Below are 9,653 nucleotides of genomic sequence, written 5' to 3' on the forward strand. Positions count from 1 at the left end.
GGGCCCATGTCCATGGAATTCACTGGTTTTACCATGTTCCCATCATCCTGAAGCAGCTGGTTTGATAGAATGATGGAATGGCCTTCTAAAGACACAATTATGGCTGCAGCTAAGTAGCAGTACCTTGCAGGACTGGGGCAATGTTCTTCAGTAGGCTTTATAGGCTCTAAACTAGCATCCAATATATGGTGCTGTTTCTCCCATAGCCAAGATACATGGGTCCAGGAATCAAGGGGTGGAAATGGGAGCAGCACCATTCACTAGAGCTGGAGATAGAAAACCAAAAGGGAAGAATGTGCTTGGTATTTCTCAAGCTGAAAGAACTGAAGAAAAAATTCAAGCCTCGAATTGTAATAGTCAAGAATTCTGTACGGAAAATATTAAACGACCCAGGAAGCATCAAAAGAAGACGAAAGGAATACACAGAATCATTACAACAACAAAAAAATGATTCATCATTCAAACATTTCAAGAGGTAGCATATGATCAGGAACCAATGGCACTGAAGGAAGAAGTCCAAGCTGCGCTGAAGGCACTGGTGAAAAACGAGGCTCTGGGAATTGATGGAATATCAGCTGAGATGATTCAGCGTACAGATGCAGCACTGGAAATGCTCACTTATCTGGAACAGACCATAAATTGCTCGTATGCAAGTTCAAGTTAAAACTGACAAAAATTAGACGAAATCAAAAAAAAAAAAAACCCAAAGCCAATGCCGTTGAGTCAATTCCGACACATAGAGACCCTAAATGAGAACAAATCCACAAGAGCCAAAGTATGACCTTGAACATACCCCACCTGAATTTAGAGACCATCTGAAGAATAGATTTGATGCACTGAACACTAATGACTGAAGATCATACGACTTGTGGAATGACATCAAGGACATCATACATGAGGAAAGCAAGGGTCATGAAAAAGACAGAAGAGAAAGAAAAGACCAAAATGGATGTCAGAAGAGTCTGAAACTTGCTCTTGAATGTCGAGTAGCTAAAGCAAAAGGAAGAAATGATGCAGAAAAGAGCTCAACAGAAGATTTCAAAAGGCTACTCAAGAAGACAAAGTAGAGTATTATAATGAAATGTGTAAAGACCTAGAGTTAGAAAAATCAAAAGGTAAGAATGTGCTCTGCATTTCTCAGGCTGTGGTTTTTGAACTTCATCAGTAAATGTTTCAAGCCTCCTTCGCTTTCAGGAAGCAAGGTTGTGTTACCTGCATAACTCAGGTTTTTAATGAGTTTTCCTCTAATCCTGATGCCCTGTCCTAGTTCATATAGCCCAACTACTCAGATTATTTTCTCAGCATACAGATTGAATAAGTATGGTGAAAAAATATAGCACTGGTGTACACCTTTCCTGACTTTAAACCATTTAGTATCTCCTTTTCTGTTCAAATGACTGCTTCTTGATCTATGTACAGGTTCCTCATGAGTACAATTAAGTGTTCTAGATTTCCCATTATTTGCAATGTTATCCACAATTTATTATGAGCCACACAACGAATGTCTTTGCATAGTCAATAAATACAGACAAACATCTTGCTGCTATCCTCCGCTTTCAGCCAGGGGACGCCTGACATCAGCAATGATATCCCTCATTCCATGTCCTCTTCAGAATCTCTCTTGAATTTCTGGCAGTTTCCTGTAGATATACTCCTGCAGCCACTTTTGAACGATCTTCAGCAAAATTTTACTTCTGTGTGATATTGATGATATTGTTCAATAATTTCCACATTTGGTTTGATCATCTTTCTTTGGAATAGGCATAAATATTGATCTCTTCCAGTTGGTTGGCCAGGTAGCTGTCTTCCAAATTTCTTGGCATAGGTAAGTGGGCAATTCCAGCACTGCATCCATTTGTTGAAACATCTCAGTGGTTATACTGTCAATTTCTGGAGTCTTGTTTTTCTCCAAAGGCTTCAGTGCAGCTTGAACTTCTTCCTTCAGTACCATTGATTCCTGATCAGAAGTGACCTCCTGAAATGGTGAATGTTGAATAATACTTTTTGGTATAGAGACTCTATATTCCTTCCATCTTCTTTTGATGTTTCCTGCATTGTTTAATATTTTCCTCCATAGAGTCCTCCACTATTACAACTTGATGCTTGAATTTTTTCTTCAGTTCTTTCAGATAGAGAAATGATGAGCGTGTTCGTACCTTTTGGTTTTCTAACTCCAGGTCTTTGCACATGTCATTATAATACTTTGTCTTCTCGAGCCACCCATTGAAATCTTATGTTCAGCTTTTTTAATTCATCATTTTTTTCCTTTTACTTTAGCTACTCGAAGTTCAAAAGCAAGTTTCAGAGTCCCCTCTGACATCTATCTTGGCCTTTTCTTTCTTTCCTGTCTTTCCCTGATTCAATCATATTTCAGATTCTAAATACATTCTCTCATGATCTTTTTTTTTTAAAGTCATGTTCCTCAGATTTTAGTGTGCATCAAAATATCAAAAAGTGGATACTAATCATTGGATTGTCTCCCCAGAGATCAGAGTCAGTAACTCTTTGGTGAAGTATGTAAACCTGCAGTATGAACACAAATGGACCAGCTTTGCGCTAGAAGACACCTGGTGTGCCAGGTGAGGTGTCCTCCAAGTGTGCTGCTGAACACAATCCTACCACCACCATCAATGATGACTTGAACAGTAGGCTTTCTATATACTCCACTGATTCTCCTACAACCCCTGAATTGTTGTCATCCCCGTGCTACAGAGATGATTCTGACTAATGATCCCACTTCTTTGTGCCTGTGGGAAAAGTCATCTCCCTCTTGTGCTGCCTGCAGTACACTCAACACGTCTTCTTCATAATAAAGTCCACCGCCACAGAAACTGTTTTCCTCACAAATACACATTAAAAATTTTTACATGAGATGCATAAGAGTAGAGCAAGCCCTTTAAAACTTTAGTGATTTAATTAATTTTATTCAACTTCTGTGTGGACTCACGAGAGATGAGAAAGAAAAACTGCAAAATAAGGTGACTAAAGAGAAGAGAAACATCTCATATACACTCTGACCAATGAATCAGTAAGAAAGGATCAAGGACATAGGGTTCCAAAAAGACCTATTGTCTTGGTTTTCTAGTACTGGTATAATAGAAATACCACAAGTGGATGGTTTTGACAAAGAGAAATTTATTCTCTCACAGTCTGTTGGGCTACAATTCCTAATTCAGGGCATCAGCTCCAGGGGAAGGTTTTCTCTCTATAGATTCTAGGGGAAGATCCTTGTAATCAATGGTGCCCTGGTGAAGGAGCTTCTCAGGCACAGTGGAACCCGGTCCAAAGAAGGTACTCTGCTACCAGTGCTGCTTTCTTGGTGGTAAGAGGTCCCCCATGTCTCTCTGCTCACTTCTATCTTTTATATCTCAAAAGAAATTGGATTAAGGCACTATCTAATGTAACTGCTCCTAATCCCTCTCATGAACATCATATTAATAGGATTTACAACACATAGGAAAATCACTTTAGATGACAAAATGGTAGATAATCATACAATACTGGGAAACATGACCTAGCCAAGTTGACAGATATTTTAAGGGGACACAATTCAATCCATGACAACTATCAACCCTACCCAGCCTACTGAATAATTATTCATTTGATTATATTATTAAGACCAGTAAAAGGTAAACTAATAAAACTGCTGAATCAAGTGGTAGAAGTGTTTGAGAGAAAGGAATAACAAGCCTTATAAATAATCGTAACGTGTAGAACACAATGATCCCAGTTGGATTGTATTGAGAATTATGTGCCAGCTGTTGTTTAAGTGATATTAGTGGTTGCAGGGGTTCACTTCCCAACAGGAAATACAATCTGCATGGTCAGTCTGAGCCTGTCATAGTATTTGCTTTTCCCCATACCAGAAATTTGATGAAGAAGGGATGTATGATGCTATTCAAAGTGATGAGACAGGAGGAGATGTCTTCTGTATGACTCCATGGAAACGTCTATTAACAATAGACCTCTATTAACAATAGGCCCAGAGAAGGTCAGTTTTGCATCTCGGAGCATCATGTGTGGATATGATGCCTGGATCTGTTGCAGCCATCCTAGGATGGAGCCACCTTGTAGGAGACTGAATGAAGCCCTACTCTCCTGTTTTTGTACATTCTCTAACTCTCAAGTCCTTGTAATGAAAGCATGTTAGGGTAGAGTTTATATTTTCTTATTAGAACCAAAGCCTTTCTTACTGAAAAGGTTCAGGTATTTCACAATCTTCTGAAGTCCTGAGACCATCTAATTTGATCATTTTATACATAATGAAACTGAATACAGTGAATGCTGATGTTACCCTGGACACATACAGTTTACCAGTGACATGTCTCAGTAACTACTAATCAGGGCATGAAAAGTAAGCTCCCATCCCTCACATTGGGACTAACTCTAGGTTTCCATTCACATGGCTCTATCCATGGGATCAAACTGAAGCTAGTCTCTGGCTATTCCTACAGCCTTACTTTTTCCTTTTTCCGGCCCCCCTCACCTCCACCCACTTCCCTTCTGCTGCCCCCCAAAGTCACATAACAAAACACCTGCCTCAGGCACTTCTTCTATAGAACTTGACCAAAAAAAAAAAAAGAAAGAAAGAAACTGAGGTTACACAAGGAGCAGAGTCAGGGTCCAATCCCAAGTTGAATTGCACTTGTTATTGTCGTTGTTAGGTGCCATCGAGTAGTTCAGACTCATAGCTACCCTATATACAGCAGAACAAAACATGGCCTGGTCCTGAGTCATCCTCACAATCCTTGGTATGCTTAAGTCCATTGTGATAGCCACTGTGTCAATCCATCTCATTGAGGGTCTTCCTCATTTTTGTTGACCCGCTACTTTACCAAGCATGCTGTCCTTCCCGAGGGACTGATCTCTCCTGAAAACATGTTCAAAGTGTGTGAGACGTAGTCTCGCTATCCTTGCTTCTAAGGAGCATTCTGATTGTACTTCTTCCAAGACAGATTTGTTCCTTCTTTTGGTAGTCCATGATATATTCAATATTCTTCTCCAACAACACAATTCAAAGGCATTGATTCTTCTTTGGTCTTCCTTATTCATCCTCCTGCTTTCACATGCATAGAAGGGGACTGAAAACACCATGGCTTTGGTCAGGTGCATCTTAGTCGTCAAGGTAATAACTTTGCTTTTCAACACTTTAAAGAGGTCTTTTGCAGCAGATTTGCCGAATGTTTATGTGTCATTTGATTTCTTAGCTGCTTAGCCATTATGTTATTTTGTCATTTTAGAATAACCTGGTTATAGGAGAGTCGGGGATTCTAGCTCATAAGTATTTTTTCGCTTTGATGCAAACTAGAAATCCAGGCCCAAAGCAGATAATTTAATTACTGAAAAGCAGGTATGCACTTGAAAATGTTTTTCAAGGCTCCCTTCATGTTCCTGTTTCTCAGGCTGTAGACGAAGGGGTTCATCATGGGAGTTACCATAGTGTACATCATTGAAGCCACTGCAGTCTTCCTGGAAGAGTGTGTAAATGCAGCACTAACACACGTACCTAAGCCAGTTCCATAGAACAAGGAAACAACTGAGAGGTGGGACCCACAAGTGGAGAAAGCTTTATACTTTCCACCTGCTGAAGGCATTCTCAAAATGGAAGAAGCAATTTGAGTATAAGAGAAAATGATTCCAGACAGAGGAACACCACCTAGTATGGTAGCTGCCAAATATAAGAAGACAATATTGAGGAGGGTATCAGAACAGGCAATCTTGATGATCTGAACAACTTCACAGAAGAAGTAGGGAATTGCCCGATCTGTGCAGAAAGACAGGTTCAACACTATCAGACTGTGGATCAAGGCATCCACAGTGGTAATGGACAAGGAGAGTAGAATCAGCAGACCACAGAGGCGGGGGTTCATGATGGCTGTGTATGTCAGTGGGTGACAAATGGCCGCTTAGTGGTCATAGGCCATTACTCCCAGGAGAAAACTTTCCAAACTAGCAAAAACAAAGACAAAGCAGACCTGGGTGAGGCAGCCTGCATACGTGATGCTCTGATTCTGTGTTTGGAGATTCACCAGCATTTTTGGGATTGTGGTGGTGCTGAAACACATGTCAGTGAAGGACAGATTGGCAAGAAAGACATACATGGGGGTGTGGAGGTGAGGGTCTGAGCTGACAGCCAGGATGATGAGCAGGTTCCCCAAGACAGTGATCAGATATATGAACAGAAACAGGGCAAAGAGAAGGGGTTGCAGTTCCAGATCCTCTGTCAGTGCCAGGAGAAGGAATCCAGAAAAACTTGTTTGGTTTTTAGGTTTCATATTGTTGATGAATCTGATGGAACAGATCAGGTGACAAGACAATCAAGTGCGTGGTCCCTATACCAGCAGTAGCTGCATCACCAAAGGTAAACAGCACCTAGGGCAGGGTCATGAGAAATTGAGAAGAATAGAAAGTTGGTGTCACCTGTGTGCATATTATTTGATTATTTAATAAAAAATATGTGAATTTGGTCAATAGCTGAGCATCAACATTTATTTATTCTGCAAAGTGTTGATAAGGTGTTCATTTTTTTTTTTTTACACTATCTGAGTTCTTATGATCATTTTAAATATTTTGTAATTTTATAGGAAGAAATGCCTGGTGATCTATTTCTGAAGATTAGCCAATAAAAACTCTGTGTATTAAAATGGCTCAATTCACAACCAAGTATGGGGATGGCACAGGACATGGCAGCTTTTGGTTCTGTTGAGCGGGAGTTGCCATGTGTCAAGGGCCCACTCACTGGCAGCTAACAAAAACAACAGGGCCCCTGCAAACTTCATTGTGGGCCTAGATTTCTAGCCCAAGGGGCATATTCTAACCAAGTCTGGATGGGCACACTTACTCCAAGGAAAGTTCCATCTTTACAAAGAAAAATGTATCCTCCCAGACATGAAACATCAGTAAAATTATTTTCTTCAAAAATTTGGTAATATTACAGAGAAAAACAAAAGAGGGAGGCACTCTGAAGTGTCTCTTGCAGACTTCACGTTTTTTCTCCCCTCCGAGATTAGAGCCAGGTGATAGTAATAATACAAATGTGTTTTAAGAACCAGGGGTGGGAAGATAAGGCAAACCTGATAACCCTATTTCATCACCATAAGAATGCAAGAAAATATCACAGAATTTTATCACAGTCATCATGTTGGAGAAGGGGCGATTTCTGTTCAGGAGGAAAATGGTCTTTACCATTATAGAGACAGAATTAGAGACTGGTAGAATTGGAGCTTCTTGGGACTGGTGCAAAGATAGAAGGAAACATGTCAGGAAGAGAGAAGACAGGCAGGAGTCCATGGGAAACTTGAGTTCAATCATTTCATGCATGTACTCTCAACACAGTTTCCCCAGAATGAACCTGTGGTAAAACACCTGTCCTTATTTCCAAACAATAACTAAGCAACTTTAAGTTACCTGGCTGATGTCGCCGTAGAATGATGTTGATAAATCCCCTGGATGGTGAAGGTGGAGGATGTGTTCTGAGGAAAGGCAGAGAGATTGAGTGGGACACCTGGCTCCTGGGCTTCAGGGTTATCTGTGGGTGGAGTCTTGGGTGTGCTGCTCCCTGCCTGGGGGAGGGATGTTGAGTGAGGTGGTCACAGGCAGACTATTTGCAGTCTCTGTATCCCTGGGGGCTCAATATCCAAAGCTCCTCATTAAGTAAGCACTTTTATTGTCATTCTGATCCCAGGACAGTGAAAATCCTGAAAGACCAAGGCTTTAGAATGTGAAATTCAGGATGGCTGATTCCTTGCCCCTGTAAGATCATGCCGTTTTTCTCTCTGTTTCTGCTAACCTCCATGTCAACAACATGCACACATGGACACAAAAGCCTTCTCCGACTGGGTTCCAGTTGTCTTCTTTTTTCTTTTTTTTAACACAACTTGACAGCAACTGTATCTTACGAGTTGCATTAGGACCCTGACTCCTATTTTAGGTGTGAAGATATAGTTATGTATATGGTTATAATATATTTATCAACACCCATGAAAGCAGCAGTCTAGAAACCAAATGACAAATTGCATTGGGCAAATCTGCTGCAAATGATCTCTTCAAACTGCTGAAAAACAAAGATGTTAGGTTGAGGACTAAGTGTCCTTGACCCAAGCCATGGTATTTTCAATCACCTCATACGAACGTGAAAGTTGGACAATGAATAAGGTAGACCTAAGAAGAATTGATGTCTTTGAATTATGGTAAGGAAAAGAATATTGAATATAACATGGACTGCCAGAAGAATGAACAAATCTGTCTTGGAAGAATTAGAGCCAGAATGCTTCTTAGAAGCTAGGATGGTGTGACTTAATATCATGTACATTGGACAAGTTATCTGGAGTAACCAGTTCCTGGAGAAGGACATCATGCTTAGTAAAGCAGAGGGTCAGCAAAACAGAGGAAGACCCTCAACAAGACGAACTGACACAGTGGCTGCAATGATGGGTTCAAGCATAGCAAGGATTGTGGGGATGCCACATGCCTGGGCAGTGCTCCCTCCTGTAGCACATACTGTCACTGTGAGTCAGGACTGATTCCATGGCACCTAACAGCATAACAACATAATATATTTATAAACAGAGTTAAGATAGTGTAAAATGCAAGTAGTGTTTTTTTTGTTTGTTTCTGAGAGTCTTTGTTCCCTGAACCTTACTGTATCATTTTGTATATTTTATATACAGCATGTTCTAAGCTCTTCTCTGTGGTCAATTCTGACTGTGATCACTGGAGATAGACTCCCTTTTGATGTTTCCATAACCAGTATTTCCAATTTCATCACAATTGTTTCAGTGTACATTTTTCTTCATATTAGTGGAGGTTGGCTTGATATTTTGGCTCTTGATTTTTAATGGAGTTGTGAGAAATCACAATGTCATTGGCTAGGAACTAGGATACAGGTGCATTCATACTCTTGGTAGATTTAGTTAGATAACTGCCAATATATAATAGGTGATTGTGCTCCATTTAGAGTCTACTTAAAAGTCTTTTACCTTTAATGAACTCAAAATTTTTGTGTTTATTAATTTATTTTACCACATCTTGCTATTTCTATATAAACTTTCTTAATATATAGTTTTCTTCATATCTTTTATGAAAACTAAGTTGAGAAGATGATATTGTGATGTCATTCTTTGCTATTCACTTCAAATACATGAAATAATAAACTAGAAGAAAATATAGCTGGTCTCAAAAAAAAAGAAAAATTTCCATTACCACAGAAAGACCTGAAATATAAAAATACAAGTTAAGTTTTCCAGGTACCATAAAAGGAACTCAAATATAAAATGATGAGTAAGCTGAGCCAAGAATTTATGTCCATAGTAAGAAGCTTTAGCTGGAATTTACTCTTTCAGTTAATGAGGACTAAATGTTCTAGAAAAATATGTGGCGTTGAAGCTAAGGACAGAGATAGAATGTCTTTATTGGAAATATGTAGATGAAAACAAGAGTTGTGAACACTGACTGGACCCATGACTATGGACTTAGACCAGCTGAAAGTTTCAGAAAACCTCCAAGGAGAAGATAATCCAAGCTACCTTTTAGCCTGGTGGTTGGATTTTTGATAGCCTCAATATTATTGAGCTGGGGGGGAGTCAACGAATGAAATTCAGACTTAGAAGAGTGATGATTGGCGAGGCCTCTGTGAACCTGTCTGACAATAAAGA

The 9,653-nt window shown here is 39.8% G+C and overlaps 1 pseudogene; it reads right to left on the reverse strand.

Moving 5' to 3' along the window:
• Nucleotides 1-5,336: 5,336 nt before the first annotated feature.
• On the reverse strand, nucleotides 5,337-6,086 carry LOC126071058 (olfactory receptor 7G2-like; annotated as a pseudogene).
• Nucleotides 6,087-9,653: the final 3,567 nt, after the last annotated feature.

This window comes from Elephas maximus, chromosome 3, assembly GCF_024166365.1.
Source record: "Elephas maximus indicus isolate mEleMax1 chromosome 3, mEleMax1 primary haplotype, whole genome shotgun sequence".
Lineage (NCBI taxonomy): Eukaryota > Metazoa > Chordata > Mammalia > Proboscidea > Elephantidae > Elephas > Elephas maximus.